The following is a 20,320-nucleotide window of genomic DNA, read 5'->3' as shown; positions in this document are numbered from 1 at the left end:
TCGCTCTTTTCCCCATGTGTCAATCAGCAAGGACAAACTCGCGCCCTGAGACTTTTCTGTTGCGCGCTGATGACTCTTGCAAAGTTAAACTTCTCCCGCTCTTTGTAGCAAGAGCCAATGGCGCCCAGGTTTCCACTTTGGTGTCAACTTCCCGTCTTACTCAACAAGGCGGGAGGAGCAAGTTGTCACTTGATTGTACTTAAGGCTGGTTAAGACTCTGCTCTTTGATTCCGCCTCTCGAACTTGAATTGGTTGACCAAGTTGCGTTGCGTCTCTACTAGACTACTGCGATCCGTATCTTCGCTTAAAGCTTGGCATGGCGACAACCTCCACCAGCTTCTTAGTGTTGACCCGTCACCTCTGGTTACTAATGATTACTAAAAGCTGTTTGTTAATGATTATATATATATATATATATATATATATATATATATATATATATATATATATATATATATATTATATATATATATATATATATATATTATATATATATATATATATATTATATATATATATATATATATATATATATATATATATATATATATTATATATATATATATATATATATTATATATATATATATATATATATATATATATATATATGTCGTACCTAGTAGCCAGAACTCACTTCTCAGCCTACTATTCAAGGCCCGATTTGCCTAATAAGCCAAGTTTCCCTGAATTAATATATTTACTATAATTTTTTTCTTATGAAATGATAAAGCAACCCTTTTCTCTATGTATGAGGTCAATTTTTTTTTATTGGAGTTAAAATTAACGTAGATATATGACCGAACCTAACCAACCCTACCTAACCTAACCTAACCTATATTTATAGGTAAGGTTAGGTTAGGTAGCCAAAAAAAGTTAGGTTAGGTTAGGTTAGGTAGGTTAGGTAGACGAAAAAACATTAATTCATGAAAACTTGGCTTATTAGGCAAATCGGGCCTTGAATAGTAGGCTGAGAAGTGCGTTCTGGCTATTAGGTACGACATATATATATATATATATATATATATATATATATATATATATATATATATATATATATATATATATATAATATATATATATATATTATATATAATAAATATATATAATCGTTCTAATCAAGTGTTGAATATGCATTTAGTTTAGTGATAAATATTTTAGAATTTGACTACAATTATATGCCTGGGATCCTCACAAGCGAGAGGACCCGGGTTCGAGCCCAGGGCGGAATGTCACCATTGGGGAGAAGACGGAAATCTATAGGTGTAAATTTTTTTATATTGCAAATAGGCTGAGTAACCTAACTGGATTTAGTACGTACTCCAAAACCTATATTTCTCCCCTACAACCCGGCCCACAACCCCCTCCCCACATCACCTCATTCCCATGGGAAGAATGAGATTCTCATATGTATTTTGGCAATACATATGTATATATTGGTGATGATGATAGTGCTCTGCAAGTTATACCGGTTGTCACCATGTATATAGTGACGTTGAAGGCCCTGTTCATTATATTTACAATTCACTATGTATTCAAAAATATCCTTCAAACTCCCCCTCTTCTGTAAATATTCCGAACACAGGAAAACGTGAACCAGAAAGAGAAAGTAATTATGTAGACAAGGCTGAGCTAATTGGTCGTGTTGTTAGCGGGTGACCAATGATATTGCCAGTTTTGTCCATTGTCAGACTGTGTTCTCATCCCAGTCCCCTCGTTGATTGGCTGGTGCAGGGGGGCGGCTGGTGTCTTGATGTGCAGGGAGGACGCTTACAGTCCCTGTCCCTCTCTCATGCCAGTCACCCTCCCATCGTAAGATTCACCCACTCATCGTAAGATTCACCCACTCATCGTAAGATTCATCCACCCATCGTAAGATTCATCCACCCATCGTACGATTCATCGACCCATCGTAAGATTCACCCACCCATCGTAAGATTCAGCCACCCATCGTAAGATTCACCCACCCATCGTAAGATTCAGCCACCCATCGTAAGATTCACCCACCCATCGTTAAGATTCACCCACTCATCGTAAGATTCCCCTTACCTTCGAACAATTCAGATGTACGGCCTCGATTACAAAGACTGTTAATCGAGGTCGTGTACCTACCTTGGCTTATTAAGTTATCACGGCTCTGTTTGCTATCTCAGGGCAACTGTGTTAAGACCAGCAGGGGGAACCATGAACCATGTTCCTCTTGTGTTCCACCAGCGATTCCAGTCAATATGGCCATGACCGGAGTCTCCTAATACTAGTTGAGTCCGTCTCTCAAACAATCATTACCAACCACATTCACCCACGTGAAAGACTCGGGGAATTGTTCCTACTCGGCAATAGGATGCAAAAAGCCGATGAATAACTGTAAATACGTGATCAACTTATTCCCGTTTCAAATAAGGGAGAGACGGAACCAACTCTGCTATCTGATCAACTACCTGATCAATCAGGCTACCTGATCATTCTACCTGATCAACCAGGCTGTGACTCATACGTCAGGCTGCGAGCAGCCGCGTCTAACAGCCTGGTTGATCAGTCCAGCAACCAGGAGGCCTGGTCGACGGCCGGGCCGCGGGGACACTAAGCCCCGGAAGCACCTCAAGGTAGCCTCAAGGTAACTCTCAGAGTTGGTTCCGTCTCTCCTGAGATGGTAGTTATCTGCAACTGTGAATGTCTTCATGTTCTTGTCCGGGTCTTCTGCACATCTCTGGTGAGTTCTCATGGCGACTACCACATGTTTTTTTCCCCTTATTTGATTTCTGTGACAGTTTATTTTGTTTCTTCGTTTCATCTCTTCAACATTCGTGTTTTCTTTTACCAGTTTCGTCCACCCGGGTGAAACTGGGAGCCAGTCGGCCGAGCGGACAGCACGCTGGACTTGTGATCCTGTGGTCCTGGGTTCGATCCCAGGCGCCGGAGAGAAACAATGTTCAGAGTTTCTTTCACCCTATGCCCCTGTTACCTAGCAGTAAAATAGGTACCTGGGTGTTAGTCAGCTGTCACGGGCTGCTTCCTAGGGTTGGAGGCCTGGTCGAGGACCGGCCCGCGTGGACACTAAAAAAAGCCCCGAAATCATCTCAAGATAACCTCCCTAGTCTTCTCCTTGAGGGATATTAAATTATTGGATATTCTACCTATTTTAGTTCCCACTTTTGCCATAGCATCGGAATTCACGTCCCTCGGGAGTGTTATTTCGGGTCCTCTGCTTAACTGACAATTTGGCCACATTACTTTACCAGATATTTAAGACCCTGACAATTGTATTCTGTGCCTGGCTAGCTCTTAACATGAGGCTTGAGTACTGGTGGAGTGAGGTGAGCAGGGAGACAGGCGGGGTAGACAGGTGACAGGCGGGGGTAGACGGGTGACAGGCGGGGGTAGACAGGTGACAGGCGGGGGTAGACGGGTGACAGGCGGGGTAGACGGGTGACAGGCGGGGGTAGACGGGTGACAGGCGGGGGTAGACAGGTGACAGGCGGGGGTAGACGGGTGACAGGCGGGGGTAGACGGGTGACAGGCGGGGGTAGACGGGTGACAGGCGGGGGTAGACGGGTGACAGGCGCGGGTAGACGGGTATCCACGTGTCGTGAGAACCGACAGAGGGTAGGGAAGGTGGCGGGCAAAGTGGAGGACACACGCGGGAAAGCGAAATGTCAGATTTGGAAAGTTTTATGTAGTTGGGATGTCAGGGGGAAGTGTGGTAGGAAGCAGAGTAGGAGAGGGAAGGGAGGTGGGGAGTAGGGGAAGGGAATTGAAGCAGGGAGAATTGAAATGGGGTTTTAGAGGGGAGAGAAGAGGAGGGGTGGAAGATGGACTAAATGGGGTAGGTTATCTTGAGGTTATCTTGAGATGATTTCGGGGCTTTAGTGTCCCCGCGGCCCGATCCTCCACCACCAGGAAGCAGCCCGTGACAGCTGACTAACACCCAGGTACCTATTTTACTGCTAGGTAACAGGGGCATAGGGTGAAAGAAACTCTGCCCATTGTTTCTCGCCGGCGCCTGGGATCGAACCCAGGACCACAGGATCACAAGTCCAGCGTGCTGTCTGCTCGGCCGACAGGCTCCCCCCGGGGTAGAGTAGAGGTATATAATAAAGTATCAGTATATGGGAGGAAGGTTGCCTCTGGTCGTGGAGGAATATGAGAGAGGGAAGCTGGCAGCACTACACCCCATGTTGTGTGTGTGTGTGTGTGTTGTTGGGTGTGTGTGTGTGTTGTTGGGTGTGTGTGTGTTGTTGGGTGTGTGTGTGTGTGTGTTGTTGGGTGTGTGTGGGTGTGTGTGTGTGTGTGTTGTTGGGTGTGTGTGTGTGTGTGTGTGTGTGTGTTGTTGGGTGTGTGTGTGTGTGTGTGTGTGTTGTTGGGTGTGTGTGTGTGTGTGTGTGTTGTTGGGTGTGTGTGTGTGTGTGTGTGTTGTTGGGTGTGTGTGTGTGTGTGTGTGTGTGTTGTTGGGTGTGTGTGTGTGTGTGTGTGTTGTTGGGTGTGTGTGTGTGTGTGTGTGTGTGTGTGTGTGTGTGTGTGTGTTGTTGGGTGTGTGTGTGTGTGTGTGTGTGTGTGTGTGTGTGTGTGTGTGTTGTTGGGTGTGTGTGTGTGTGTGTGTGTGTTGTTGTGTGTGTGTGTGTGTGTGTGTGTGTGTGTGTGTGTTGTTGGGTGTGTGTGTTGGGTGTGTGTGTGTGTGTGTTGTTGGGTGTGTGTGTTGTTGGGTGTGTGTGTGTGTGTGTTGTTGTGTGTGTGTGTGTGTGTGTGTGTGTTGTTGTGTGTGTGTGTGTGTGTGTGTGTGTTGTTGGGTGTGTGTGTGTGTGTGTGTGTGTTGTTGTGTGTGTGTGTGTTGTTGTGTGTGTGTGTGTGTTGTTGGGTGTGTGTGTGTGTGTGTTGTTGTGTGTGTGTGTGTTGTTGTGTGTGTGTGTGTGTGTTGTTGGGTGTGTGTGTGTGTGTTGTTGGGTGTGTGTGTGTGTTGTTGTGTGTGTGTGTGTTGTTGTGTGTGTGTGTGTGTTGTTGTGTGTGTGTGTGTGTGTGTGTGTGTGTGTGTGTGTGTGTGTGTGTGTGTGTGTGTGTGTGTGTGTGTGTGTGTGTGTGTCCACGCGCGTGAGTTCGTACACATGTACAAGGGCGAGGCTCAGGTCTCTAATACTGAATACATAGCTGTTACAGATGATTTATTTCACCCGGCTGTCGAAATTGATAATTCAGGCTGCTCGTTAATAACTAATGACCATAATGTGGGTCATCACACAGCGAACCGGGTTGTTAAACTAGCGTTGTGACCGACGGTTATGCAGGGTCGGCCTGGCACCGCTCAGGGGAGTATAGATGACATATTAGCCTCGGAATAAGGCCAGCATTGGCACCAAGCTCTTGATGCCGCGTCCAGGAACTAATTTCACGTTATCAAATATTACATTTTTGATGACCTTTCCCAAAAGGTCATGTTAATCATCTTTCGGGAAAGGCTAGACAATTATAAACATATTTTGTTTTTCACGTGTATCTGCTGTTATGTCAATTTGATCATAAGTTGTTGCTAGTACAACCAGGTAATTGTTGCATCGTGTAAAATGCGATTTGGTAATACCATTTAATTTTCTGTTGTCGTTTAAAAAATTTCGCGTGATCATAAGTGGCTTGGGCGTGCCACTGGTAATTAGTCTTTGCCAGAGTTATTAGTGGCAGAGTGGATCAGATATGCTCTCAACAGGTAGCGGTTGTTAGTTTTAATATTCTGTATCATAATAGTTTGGTCCAGGCTGCCTGTAACCCTGGCTCAGGCTACCTGTAACCCTGGCTCAAGCTGCCTGTAACCCTGGCTCAAGCTACCTGTAACCCTGGCTCAGGCTACCTGTAACCCTGGCTCAAGCTGCCTGTAACCCTGGCTCAAGCTACCTGTAACCCTGGCTCAGGCTACCTGTAACCCTGGCTCAAGCTGCCTGTAACCCTGGCTCAGGCAGCCTGTAACCCTGGCTCAGGCTACCTGTAACCCTGGCTCAAGCTGCCTGTAACCCTGGCTCAAGCTACCTGTAACCCTGGCTCAGGCTACCTGTAACCCTGGCTCAGGCTGCCTGTAACCCTGGCTCAGGCTGCCTGTAACCCTGGCTCAGGCTGCCTGTAACCCTGGCTCAGGCTGCCTGTAACCCTGGCTCAGGCAGCCTGTAACCCTGGCTCAGGCAGCCTGTAACCCTGGCTCAGGCTACCTGTAACCCAGGCTCAGGCTACCTGTAATCCTGGCTCAGGCTACCTGTAACCCTGGCTCAAGCTGCCTGTAACCCTGGCTCAGGCTACCTGTAACCCTGGCTCAGGCTACCTGTAACCCTGGCTCAGGCTACCTGTAACCCTGGCTCAGGCTACCTGTAACCCTGGCTCAGGCTACCTGTAACCCGTATTCAACATACCCAAGTACCACAATGCAACTCGACATACAAGGAACCACCTCGGGTGGTACTATAAAACCACCCAATTAAATTTTCACGGTTATGGCAGCCGGGGATGCGGTTGGAGAGAAGGGGGAAGAGGGCTGGATTCAGTGAGCGTCTTCAACAGGCTCTCGTGGAAGCCCCGACAGAGTGTCGGCCGCGGCACGGTGTCAGCCAAGGCTCAGGGCTGCTACGTGCCGGAACACGCCCGGCGCTTTGTTAAGATTATTGTCATCTGGAGCGTTTAATACAGCTTGAGGGGCTCTGTCGACGAGATCTTCGGGTCCTCGACTACGCCTCTACACTTACACATGGGCGACGGAGGTGTCGGCTACACCTCCACACACACACACACACACGCTGGTGGTAGTGTCTCCAGTGTGCGTCTTGGGTGTGATACCACTATCGTATAGACTTTTGAACCTGTGAATTGCTTTCGTTATAATTACCTTTTCTTTAAGTCCCGTCCATTCACCAAGTTATGGCATGTTCATCACGGGTACAATATATTATATTATATATAATATATAATAATAATAATCCTTTCGGGTCATTAATATTAAGGATAATATTAATGATTCTAACAAGAATTCTCTCAATATTTCTTATGTATTCTTCACTGTCGAGGAAAGTTGAAAAATTAACTCGCCAAAGTCCATTTTCACACTTTATTATAGTCTGACGCCTAGGAATGCGTTTCTCAAGGTACACCTTACATTTTCAAAGACAATTTTACCATGATTGATGAATATTAACCCACCCTAAATGTGGCACGGGCATGAATAGCAAGTAAAATTTTAGTGTTGTTTAAGATTCGATAGCCCATGCTACTTGGAACAAAAAGTTCCAAGTAGCATGGGCTATGGTGAGCCCGTCTCCCATTTAAAGTCTCGTAATGGAGCCGTGTGGAAAATATTAAGAGAGAAAAAAAGGAGAAACAATTTGACCCGTATTGGAGAGGTTGTCCCGATGTTTGACGATGATGGACCAAGGAGACAAGGGCCAAGAGGATCCCGCTCCTCCGTCTTCCTTCGGGGCACTAATATCCTCCAGCAGACAGTGACGGATACACAGGTTCCACACACATGCGACGTGCGGACCCCAGGGCAACGACACCCCAGAGTTCCTTACTGTCGTTGTCACAACAATGCTCAGACCAGGTACTGGGGCCGTCCCCCTGAGACCAGGTACTGGGCCGTCCCCCTGAGACCAGGTACTGGGCCGTCCCCCTGAGACCAGGTACTGGGCCGTCACCCTGAGACCAGGTACTGGGGCCGTCACCCTGAGACCAGGTACTGGGCCGTCACCCTGAGACCAGGTACTGGGGCCGTCACCCTCAGACCAGGTACTGGGGCCGTCACCCTCAGACCAGGTACTGGGGCCGTCACCCTCAGACCAGGTACTGGGGCCGTCACCCTCAGACCAGGTACTGGGGCCGTCACCCTCAGACCAGGTACTGGGGCCGTCACCCTCAGACCAGGTACTGGGGCCGTCACCCTCAGACCAGGTACTGGGGCCGTCACCCTCAGACCAGGTACTGGGGCCGTCCCACTCAGACCAGGTACTGGGCCGTCACTCTCAGACCAGGTACTGGGCCGTCACCCTCAGACCAGGTACTGGGCCGTCACCCTCAGACCAGGTACTGGGCCGTCACCCTCAGACCAGGTACTGGGCCGTCACTCTCAGACCAGGTACTGGGCCGTCACCCTCAGACCAGGTACTGGGGCCGTCACCCTCAGACCAGGTACTGGGCCGTCCCCCTCAGACGTACACTGCCCACACACCCACACACAGCCCCTTCTCTTCCATCGCCCACAGGTACGAAACCTTTACACATACACACACAAGCTTACATGTTAATGTGTAGGTTTACTCGGGGTCAGAGGCCACCCAGCTTCCCGGGAAGATTACACCAACACCCATCCACTCTGAGGGTGGATGATGCGGGTACCATGACGGCCAACAGTGAGAACTCGCGCCTCTCTCGTGACTGTCATCCACGCCAGGCAACCACCACACACACACACACCTCGACTGTCATCCACGCCAGGCAGCCACCACACACACACACACACCTCGACTGTCATCCACGCCAGGCAGCCACCACACACACACACACACACCTCGACTGTCATCCACGCCAGGCAGCCACCACACACACACACACACCTCGACTGTCATCCACGCCAGGCAGCCACCACACACACACACACACACACACCTCGACTGTCATCCACGCCAGGCAGCCACCACACACACACACACACCTCGACTGTCATCCACGCCAGGCAGCCACCACACACACACACACACACACACACACACACACACACACACACACACACACACACACACACACACGCACACACACACACACATCTCGACTGTCATCCACGCCAGGCAGCCACCACACACACACACACACACCTCGACTGTCATCCACGCCAGGCAGCCACCACACACACACACACACACACACACACACACACACACACACACACACACACACACACACACACACCTCGACTGTCATCCACGCCAGGCAACAACCACCACACACACACACACACCTCGATTCATCCATCACCCGACAACATACACCAGTCTGAGCTTCTCCAAGACAGGTGCACCTCAGCCCGTTCTCTGTCACCAAGCCTTCAATAACCATAACTATTCCGCAAGATTTTAACAGCTCAAATTCCAGCAGAATGCCGAATTACCTTAACTACCTTAACATACTGTTAGCGGCTATTACTCGCAGATGTTGTTCGCGGATGTTTGGTGCGGGTGGTTCGTCCGGCAGTTGCTCCTAGTCTACTCCCGCTGTAGTTATCTACCGTCTACTTGAACCAATTAACAGGAAAATTAAGCCATTTGTCAATGTGTTTGATATTCATGGAAACGAGAGAATTTGATTGGTTGCTGAAGAGGAAGGTCGGTGGAGAGAGAGAGAGATTGAGTGGACAGATGAAACAATACAGTTGGATGAACTGGAAGACTATTTCGCCTCAGTTAACCAGTCGGATGAGACTTTTGAAGCCTTCTATCAAGGAACTTGAGCCTCAAAGAAGTGGACGAAAAGTCTGGTGTTGCAAAGAGACTGAGGAAATCACAGTACCATCACCAGAATCATCACCCCCATCGCTATTTCCTTTCCTATTCATCGCATCATCTCATCTTTTCATCATTACCTGTTTGAAGTACATTTTATCATCTCTCCCTCCCACAGGGGAAGCTTGACTGATGGATCAGATCTCTTCATCTCTCCTAAGGGAAGCTGATCTGATGGAGCAGATCAGGTAACAAGAAAAATTCGTTTCGCCAGGGAGTATTTTTACGTGGTTAGGTTGCCTGAGATGCTCCGGTTAAGGTCACTAATATCCTTACGTTTAGCCCTTGATGTTTACTGGTGGCCGTGAGTAGACAGGAATGTGGCTTCAAGCACCCCCTGTCAGGACGGCAATGTGCCCATCAGTACACCATCAGGACGATAATGGGATCGTTCCATACATATTTCAACATCATAAGTTTAAATTCATTATATTATTATTTACGAGATTAAAATATCAGTTTATATTGCCGACGGTGAGAGCAATAGTGTGTTAGTTCACCGTTGTTGTATGTTATAGTGAATCCTGGGGGGGGGGAGGGAAGAGGGGGGAGTGGTGATTAGGGGATAGGAGGTAGGAGGGATAGGGATGAGGTTGGTTGGTGTGAGAGTGGGAGAGGTGAGGGGAGAAGTGGAGAGGGGGTGGAGAGGGGGTGGAGAGGGGGTGGAGAGGGGGTTGGGGAGTGGTGGAGAGGGGTGCTAGGATAGGGGATGGGTGGGGTGATGGGAGGAAGGTTTGGGATTTTCACCCGAGCTGGTCGACAGGTCTTCTGTCAACTTTGCCAAATGGACATCTGTTGACCGTCGCGTGTGGCAATTTACGAGTTTATCCTTGTATTAAATCGCCTTGACGGTGCAGTCGAGGCGGTGCGGTGTTCATCGCTGTTAGATTTGATGGCTCTATGTGAGGGCTCCATGTGGATGCTCTATGTGAGGGCTCTATGCGAGGGCTCTATAGCACATTATTATTTTTACACTCTCTACATACACACAAGCGTACACACATATAAACCTAAACACACAAACACATTCGGATCAAAACAGACAGAGATCTGGTTTGATTCCCTCTTACAGGACTTGAGAAAGCTCCAGGACATTTACCTTATGCAGCTGTTTACCAGGAAATGGAAAAACCAAAACATACACTCACACTTGGTGTAAACAAACTGTACACTTAGACATTAGCACCAGTAGGTAAAGTGTAACGATGTAGGGAACAGCACACCAGAGCACAGACAGACACAGAACACTAAAGAATCTTACATACTAAAAGAGGAACAGATATACCACTAAAGTCTCACAGTCTAGGTCAACACCGGTTGTTCCAAGGTGTTCCAAGCTGTGGAACAACTGGACAACTTAGTGAGGGAGCATTTTGATCCTTGTGTTCCGTCTTTTCGTGACAGCAATGCTAGAGTAAGCAGCTCCGGTGTTCAGGGCTCACGTCAAGAAGCACTTGATTTAACTTAAAGGTTCATGAAATTGGAACAAGGTTCGTCTAGGGACGAGGTGGGATGAGAGTGCGATGAACTGAACTTAATAACGCTATGTAACAGACAGAACAGAAAATGTTATGTAAGATACAGGATATAAGATGCTATGTAAGAGAAAGGACAGAAGATGCTATGTAAGAGAAAGGACAGAAGATGCTATGCAAGATACAGTACAGAAAATGCTATGTAACAGACTGAACAGAAAATGTTATGTAAGATACACGACATAAGATGCTATGTAAGAGAAAGGACAGAAGATGCTATGTAAGAGAAAGGACAGAAGATGCTATGTAACAGACAGCACAGCAGATGCTATGTAAGATACAGGACAGAAATAAAATCTTTACAGGAATGGGCAGGGTGAGAATGCTTCCAGTGGAACCACAAATAGAGAAAAATAGAATCAAATACACCCAAAGTAGTGAGAGAGATTGTGTATATAAAAAAAGAGTGAGACTGTTCAAAGTTGACAGTGTAGTTACGAAGCCTCAGCAAGTTTCATGGTGTATACTCGTTCATAAATTGCGATAAATAATAACGACAAAAGTAAACGATGTCTCATTGTCGTGGACAGGAAGTGTTTTAGGTTATCTTGAGGTTATCTTGAGATGATTTCGGGGCTTTAGTGTCCCCGCGGCCCGGTCCTCGACCAGGCCTCCACCCCCAGGAAGCAGCCCGTGACAGCTGACTTAACTCCCAGGTACCTATTTACTGCTAGGTAACAGGGGCATTCAGGGTGAAAGAAACTTTGCCCATTTGTTTCTGCCTCGTGCGGGAATCGAACCCGCGCCACAGAATTACGAGTCCTGCGCGCTATCCACCAGGCTACGAGGCCCCCCCCACGAGGTTAATCGATGTTCCCCAAGGATATAGGTGGCGAACATTTTGGGTGCTCGGAGTGAACCCAAACTGACGATAATCTTTAAAAAGAAAAAAAATTATCACATGTCCATGGGGGAACAAAATGTCTGAAAACATTTTTAAAGGAATTTGTTTTAGCATGCAATAACTTTTGTTGTTGACCAGACCACACACTAGAAGGTGAAGGGACGACGACGTTTCGGTCCGTCCTGGACCATTCTCAAGTCAATAACTCTTGTTAATCATTTGCCATAGAAGAGCTATAGCAATTATACGTTAATAATAACTAATAATTCACAAAGACAGTAATGTATTAGAAGCAATAATAATGAAAATAATAATAATGAAAAAAAGCACTTGTTTACCAGCAAGTATTATTTCTTAGTTTAGACAAAGTTCATCACAAGAAACAACGACTCACGGGAACATGTCGAAGAATGCAGGCGATGAGTCACAATAACGTGGCTGACAATTGACTTGAGAATGGTCCAGGACGGACCGAAACGTCGTCGTCCCTTCACCTTCTAGTGTGTGGTCTGATCAACATGTCGAAGAATGCAGGCGGTGAGTCACAATAACGTGGCTGACAATTGACTTGAGAATGGTCCAGGACGGACCGAAACGTCGTCGTCCCTTCACCTTCTAGTGTGTGGTCTGATCAACATGTCGAAGAATGCAGGCGATGAGTCACAATAACGTGGCTGACAATTGACTTGAGAATGGTCCAGGACGGACCGAAACGTCGTCGTCCCTTCACCTTCTAGTGTGTGGTCTGATCAACATGTCGAAGAATGCAGGCGATGAGTCACAATAACGTGGCTGACAATTGACTTGAGAATGGTCCAGGACGGACCGAAACGTCGTCGTCCCTTCACCTTCTAGTGTGTGGTCTGATCAACATGTCGAAGAATGCAGGCGATGAGTCACAATAACGTGGCTGACAATTGACTTGAGAATGGTCCAGGACGGACCGAAACGTCGTCGTCCCTTCACCTTCTAGTGTGTGGTCTGATCAACATGTCGAAGAATATCCTGTTAATACTGCCATTACGAGAGTGCTCAGACAGCTAAAAAAGTTTCAGGAATAAAATTCCAGTTTTTAAGAATCTTATTTTCTATAAAATGTATGTGTTAATCCAGCCACTAACTAGGCTCTCTAAATATCTTCAAGTTCAGATATAAAGTCGACAAATGTATGCCTCAAAATTTAGCAATTTTGTAGTCAACTGAATCTCAAAATTATCCAAATCAACTCACTGCAACATTTCCAATTATAACAATTATAACTGTCTACATACTCTATGATTTTTTTTGCAACTTCTAAAAGTGAATTAAACGTAACAATTCTTAACTTTTCCATGAGTTTAATCAATGAAGTTCTAAAATTCCATTTGAAGATTTACAATATCAGCCTTTTTTTTAAGCCTGAAGATCTATTACGTATTTCCTTAGAGTTGAGAAGTATTTATAGAAACATATCAAATTCACTTTTAAATTTTTTTATATCAAATATAGCAGAAATTTTCTGCCAGAATCTATTATCTGGTTTTGAAGTCATTGAAATGCGAGGATAAATCTACATAAAACAAACAAATCCACACAACAAAATCCTTCATTGTTTAAAACGTATTTTAATTTTAGTCGAACACTCGACAATTCGTTTGACGACAGAACCTTTATTGAGTCAACAAACAATATTGTACATTAGTGGTCCTGTGTACACAGAATTCACCACCAACGTAAATAAAATTTAACTATTTCCGTTATAATTGTCATCACTTCAAGTTCCTTAAAACAAACTTTTGCACTGCAAGTCTCCTCGTGTAGAATACAGTGAAAGCCTGCTAGTAGATGCCCACGCGTCTTACAAACACAGTTACAAAACCTGGCTACAGTGTCTGGATTAAGGAGCTTTTACCAATCATGCTGGGTGATGCGCTATCATTGCCACGGGGATAACTTGAAAGGTCAGTTTCTCAATTAGACATCTCGTTATCACTCTCTTATATAATTCAGGTAACGCTACCAAGTTAATCAAACATTTCGCAACAATGGGTTAAGTTTCAATACCTTTGCTTATTACTATCAACGAGTCTATTAAACTGCAGAGGTTGTTACTCTCCGGGTACGCCCAACTACCTTGTACTAACGTCTCCGCTATAGTAATTATGGCACATTAGAAGTGCTCAACACCTCCCATATCCTGGGTATGCTACGTCTCTTAACTATAGCAATGAAAACAAGAAAATTAGCACTTACCTCGAAATTGGTGGATTTCTGTCCCTCGTCGTAGTTCTAAACTATGCTAGTAAAGGAACGAGTCATTAAAGCACCGTGGAAACACAATTATAATTTACCTTTCACAACACGGCAAATGTTTGTCAACATTACAAAACACAACAAATAAAAATCACTGTAATTGAACACTTATTTGAGTCTCTTATCCGGCGGCAACAGTAAAATGATTACAGTACACTTGAGTACATAACCCGCCGCACACCACAGCACACACTACAGTGTACATAGTTAACACTTTAATGATCTGAGTCGCGCTAATTGTCCTCAAGCTCGCCTCGCCCAATCAGCGGCTGCCGACCCTAAAGACGCATTTTTCAATTTTGAATACACACTGCATATTCAAAATTTGCATGTTTTCAAATATAAGTTAATTACTAGAATGTTTTGAATAATTAACCCTAGCTTAGATTAGGTTCTGTTGGCAATTATTCGTATTTGCGGTCCGTGGATAAACATTTAGAGAGAAGCGATTCATTTAGAGAGGTGTGATTCGAGCAGAGGACGTGACTGAAGCAGTGTTCGAAAATAGAGCCCACGTCGTCAGTTGTGGTTAGTGTGTAAAGTGTTGTTCCTTCATATACCAGTGTTTGCTGGCTGGATTAACAAGCATTTGGCCTTCGTTGATGAGGCCGAGTTGAGTTACTTTAGTAGAGGGTTCAGAGGTTTTCCTCTCGAGTCCAGAGTGACCCGCTCACACACCCGCTCGAAGCCAGGTGGTGCTCGGCTCCACAATCTCAAAACACCGGCCAAATGTAATCATTCACTTCCTATATTCGCGTCCCACCTCCCTAAATACTTCACCCGTGTACTTTAAATACAAGTAATTCATTGCGTCCTTATAAACATTGGCTAAATAATCTTGAATCCAAATTCTCCTCGACTCACGATTGAAATATTCTCACTTCCTGTGTTCGAACCTAACGTCTCTAAATGCTTCACCAGCGTACTAGAAATACCAATAGTTGCCAAGAGAATGTTATGAATGTTATAACACTCTAATCTAGGTCTTACTTTACACAAACATACAATATATAATAAAACCAATTTATATCGGAGAAATAGTTGGAACACACACAGTATAATATTATACATGATAACACCCTTGGGCTATGCGGCAGTTCGAACAAGCACAGCCTACGGATGGGTTCAAATAATTCCTTCCAGCCTCAGACCACATCCTGGCCACCGGCGATGCTGGTCCAAGCTACCGCTGACCTCAACAGCGTATTCATACATTTTAAGCGGGTAGTGAAACCAAAAACATTTTCTCGAAATTTATATTAATGTATATTATAAATCTACGTATAATTGTGTAGAAGTAGGCCATGTGTAAGATCGGTTAGATGTGTTCGTTTTATTCATAAATATTTATATTTGCTGTAGGTGGTGTCACGTGGGGGTGGGCGGTCCGGGGCTCTGCTAACACTCGGCTGCTAGGGGCTCAAAGGCCCAAATACTCAGCCCCTCCGACTCCCTGGATTCACCGGAGTCTCCTTGGTCACACAAGAGAGGACCAACAATGCCCACCTCCGCAGGTCTTTGCTTCCACCACAAAGGGGTGCCACTGATTCACCCTGGAAGCCCTTCAGTCAGACACGGGGAAACTGCTGTTAACAGTTCCGGCCTAGACCCGTGGGGGAGTGAAGGAAGACTCAGGCTTACCTATAACCATAACCTCCCTGAGTCTTGCCTGCCAGACAAAAAAGGTTGCAGGAACTCCTTTCCCGCCTGTCTTCTCTATCTTCCTCTTAGCAAGGTCGCCAGCTGGGTTATTGTATCTGCATCCCAGCAATGCAGTTCAGTGGGTGTATTATATATTATTTGTAGCCAGAAATGTATGCTCATAGAGAAATATCACAAATGGAGGCACACTCAAACACAGTAATAAAATGTGTGGATTTACTGATGCAAATTACATGAACACACACACACAATCACAAGTAATACATGAATATGGAATATGGATAATGAGTCTGGAGATCGTCAGCCTCTTCTTCCACGACCATCCAACGCTCCTTCTACTGGGCAGGAAGACAGGAGTCTCACACTCTCACAGGAGGGCCTCTTCAACACGTCGGCACCTCTTCTTCACTGTCCTGCCATCCATACACACTGTCCTCTCTGACAGTCCTGGACACAAGCTGCCTTGCAGCCTACTCTACTATTAAAGTAATAAAGTCTTGCTGCCACATACACGAGTAAATATTGTGGCCTAACTAGCCTACTCATACAAGGGGTAATGGGAGGGAAAAATGATCTACCTTACACTCCTGGCTCACGACGCCTGTCCCTCGATGGTGTGAGGTTCCCACGCTTCCTTGGGTCGATCCTCGACGATCCAGGGCGTTCCACAGGTCCTCAGGTGTCGTGAAGCCTTCGCGTCGTCGCCGTTCCAATCCCTGAGATTCAGCTGCCCCAATCCTGGTTCATCGATGGGCGCTGAGCTAATCACTATTTTTCCCCACACTCGCCTCTCCCACAGGGCGTCGCTCCTTGTCCTAGGCACGGTGTCGTCCTTCCAAGATTCTCAGTGGATGTGACCCCAGTCACAGCTAGCTTGCTCGCCCACCTTCCAGACCTCAACGTCCAGCCAGCGGCGCCGCCCAGCGTCGTCGCCGACTATTTTCCAAGTTTGGGCACTTCTCTGCTCACTGAACTTGGTTCCTCTTTTGCTTCCCAGAAGCGCAGGGTCTCCAATAACTGTGGTAGGCTGCGCAGGCCAGCTCAATCCACTGAACAAGGCTTGCAGAGCCTCCAATCTTTGAGAGCAGACCGAGGCGCGTCCTGTCGCTTCCACGGTCAGTACAACTCTGACGTTGGCGCCGCCCGGGGCACTCGGTGACGTCATGGCGGGCCCTGATTTGTCGCCCGCGACCTACGTCGGCCAATCCGCGATCGGCTTGTCTCCCTTCCAAAAGGTCATATCTGCCGTAGGGGATACTGTTTCATTTTATAACAGGGCGCCAATTTTCCTTTATTTACAACTTATAATATAACCTCCTTCCATTAAATGGCAGCCGGTCTGGTCGCCACATATATCATTAGACTCCCTGAACCTCAGAGAATCAGTAGGGAGAGCTGATATGACTCTTTAAGCCGGCAAACGAAAGAAATAGGAGAGGGCACCGTAACATACCCCTCCCCTTAAAATAAGAGTCATATCGGAAGAGCAGCACTCAAGAGGGCAACCTATACTCTTGCTCCCTCCGTTCCTGAAGTGTCACTCCTCCAGTTGGTGACGTGGCTCATACCACTTTGCCAGTCACTTGCCTCATTGTATCTCCACCTCGCATAGTACCGGGTGTGATGGGTGTTCCCTGAACATCTACAAGAAATCCCCTCTCCGTGGCTACGAGTGTACTCCCACGGCTCGTTACCACTGTAAGATTCAGTGCATGCGGCGCCTCCACCGCGTCGTGCACTCCGAGATAGTCTTGCATTTCCACTGCGTCCTACAGGTACTCCATGTTTCCTCTCATGATCTCCTCTTCGCCAATCTTCTCTCTTCTCGATTCCTCTTCTCCCGTAGGTGCGTTGTCTCCTCACAGTGGCACTTGTAACCTGTACTCCATCCAGCAGCTTCCTCTCTTCCACACTAGGCTTTTGCGATGGCCCAATGCCCCTCTGGTTAGGCTGGCGCCTACCCTGGGTGTACCTATTCCCTGCTTTCTTCGTATTGCCTTTCCTATACCACTCGCTCCTTCGTTCCCGACGAACATCTTCACTCCTCCATGAGATTTTCTTCCCTGCAGACGTCTTCTTCGGTTCGTGGTTGGGCTCTTCCACCTCCCTGTGGCTCACCTCACTACGGTGGTTCGTCTTGCACCTACCACTATTCATCTGGCCGGCATAGGGTGCCTTGCGTCGTGGTTCCTCCACTCTGCCCCTCACTGCCGTTCGCTCATCCACTGAGCTTACTTTATTCACGTTTCTGTATGGAGGGAGTGCGGTCTGCAGCCTCTTCGCCGCTCCAGGCGTTTGTACAGCTGCTCCTCGCCACTCCTCCACACGCATCATCAGGCTTAGTCGGAGGTCCCCGTCGGGGTTTTCCACAACCTCCGACGACCTCTCTGCACTCTCGCCCTCGTTGTCGTCGTCTCTGGCGACGTTTTCCCTGGCGAAGTCGGCTTCCTCACCACCATCTGGAACGACCGATACCTCACCTGGCAGGGTTGTACTGCTGCTTGCAACATAGGCACTCCTGGCCCAATCGGGTTGTATCCTGCCTCCTCCGAGGTCATTACCCAACACCATCTGTACATGCTTGAGGGGTAACTTAGGGGCTACAGCTACTATAGCTTTCTCGACTCCGCAGTCGGCAATCAGCTGTACTTCGTGAAGTGGCAACCTGTATTCCTCCCCCACACTGCGTATCCTCACCACTCCCACAGGTGAATCATTAAATTCCTTGGGGAGAATACTCCTGGTCACCATACTTATGTCAGCACCCGTATCTCGAAGCACGGCAATCTCCACTGGGTCTGACTTTCCAAACTTCACATTGGCCCCGAAAACGAAGGGATGTTCACCCAACTTCATTTCCCAACCATTCACGTTGGGTCCACTATAATATGGGGTGTGAACAAACACTCTCTCCTCTTCCAACATTAATCCTACATTCCTTTGGTGCTCCTCACACTCGCGGGCATAATGTCCTCTCACGCCACAGTTGTAGCATCGGCTGCCTCTCCTGGGCGGCCACTCGCTAGTCACTCTGGCGGTACCACTTGCAGACGTCCCCTGTGTCCTCCTTGGACTCCTTGTCGTCGTATCCGGGACTGCAGCACTTGCCCCCGAGTTAGGTCCACTGCTCACAGCTTGGGGCTTCCTCCCCGCGTCCCTTGAGCTCTTGAACCACGTTACTTCATCGGGCACACTACTCTTGGGAGAGTTCCCACCCGTCCTCGCTCCTCCTGAACTCCTAAGGTTCCCTCCCGACCTGGGGTAAGGCGAGTGTCTGGGCGGCCCCTCCCTCCTGATATGTAGTGCCTCCTCCAGCATGTCGGCTCGATCCGCTACAGCCTTCAGGTCCTTAATACCTGCTTCTCTCACCCTTACTCGCAACTCAGGATGGAGCACTGACATAAACTTCTCCATCACTATCAGTCGTTTGATATCATCCACCGACTCCGCTTCCTCCGCCTTCAACCATCGTAGGAATTTCCGTTCCATATCCCTGGCGGTCTCGGCGTAAGTCTTTCCCGACGCTCTTGTACACTCTCTGAACCGCTTCCGGTACATCTCCGGAGTCAGCCGGAATGAATGGAGAACCGCATTCTTAATCGCGTCATAACTAGTACACTCCTCTAGGTCCAGCATGTTATAGGCTTCCCGGGCCTCACCAGTCAACCTGCCCTGGACCAGAGCAGCCCAATCATCTTCCGGCCACTCCTTCAGAGTTGCTATCCGTTCAAAGTGTTCGAAGAACGCCTCAGCTTCTTGTGGTTCGAACGTAGGTAAGTCACGTTCCCTTACCTTGAGGTCATCCCGCCGTGCAGGTAGTGAGTGCAGACCACGTTCAACGCGACGCAATTCGACTTCTTTCTTTGCCCTTATCTCCTCCAGTCGCAGTTGTCTCTCTCCTTCTTCCCGCTGCAGCCGAGCTTCTCGCTCCTCTCGCTGCAGCTCAGCCGCACGTTCCTCTTGCTGCAGCTCAGCCACACGTTCCTCTCGCTGCAGCTCAGCCGCACGTTCCTCTCGCTGCAGCTCAGCCGCACGTTCCTCTCGCTGCAGCTCAGCCGCACGTTCCTCTCGCTGCAGCTCAGCCGCACGTTCCTCTCGCTGCAGCTCAGCCGCACGTTCCTCTCGCTGCATTTGTGCTTCTCTCTCCTCTCGTCGCAGCTGGGCTTCCAGTTGCATCTTCATTATTTCCAGTTGCAGGCTCCTCTTACTACAGCTGGACCTTCCACTGCTCCCATGTTCACTGTGAATTCTCTCCACACTGGTAGGCGCTTGGGGTGGCCCTAGTCGGGACGGTTCACCTTGCGACGGCTCTCCTCGGGACGGCTCCTCTTGAGATGGCTCCTCTCCCGTCGCTTCCTCTCGAGCTGTGAGCTGTGCCATGATCTCTATCCTTCGCTCCGCTACCTTAGTCGTCCTCAACCTGATCCCAAAGTGGTTTGCCACTTGTTGGAGCTGGGCCTTGGTACACTCTTC

General features: G+C 47.7%; 1 protein-coding gene across 1 annotated transcript in view; it reads right to left on the bottom strand.

The window, feature by feature from the left end:
* Positions 1-14,385, bottom strand: part of LOC123747424 (transcription factor ets-4) — a 104,868-nt gene extending 90,483 nt beyond the window's left edge. Inside the window, exon 1 of the mRNA XM_069319889.1 lies at positions 14,126-14,385. The gene's annotated coding sequence lies outside the window, so the exon portion shown is untranslated. The remainder of the gene's footprint in view (positions 1-14,125) is intronic.
* Positions 14,386-20,320: the final 5,935 nt, after the last annotated feature.

The sequence above is a fragment of the Procambarus clarkii genome, chromosome 94 (genome assembly GCF_040958095.1).
Source record: "Procambarus clarkii isolate CNS0578487 chromosome 94, FALCON_Pclarkii_2.0, whole genome shotgun sequence".
Lineage (NCBI taxonomy): Eukaryota > Metazoa > Arthropoda > Malacostraca > Decapoda > Cambaridae > Procambarus > Procambarus clarkii.
The sequence above is the reverse complement of the archived record's forward strand: the minus strand, read 5'-3'. Positions and strand labels throughout refer to the sequence as shown.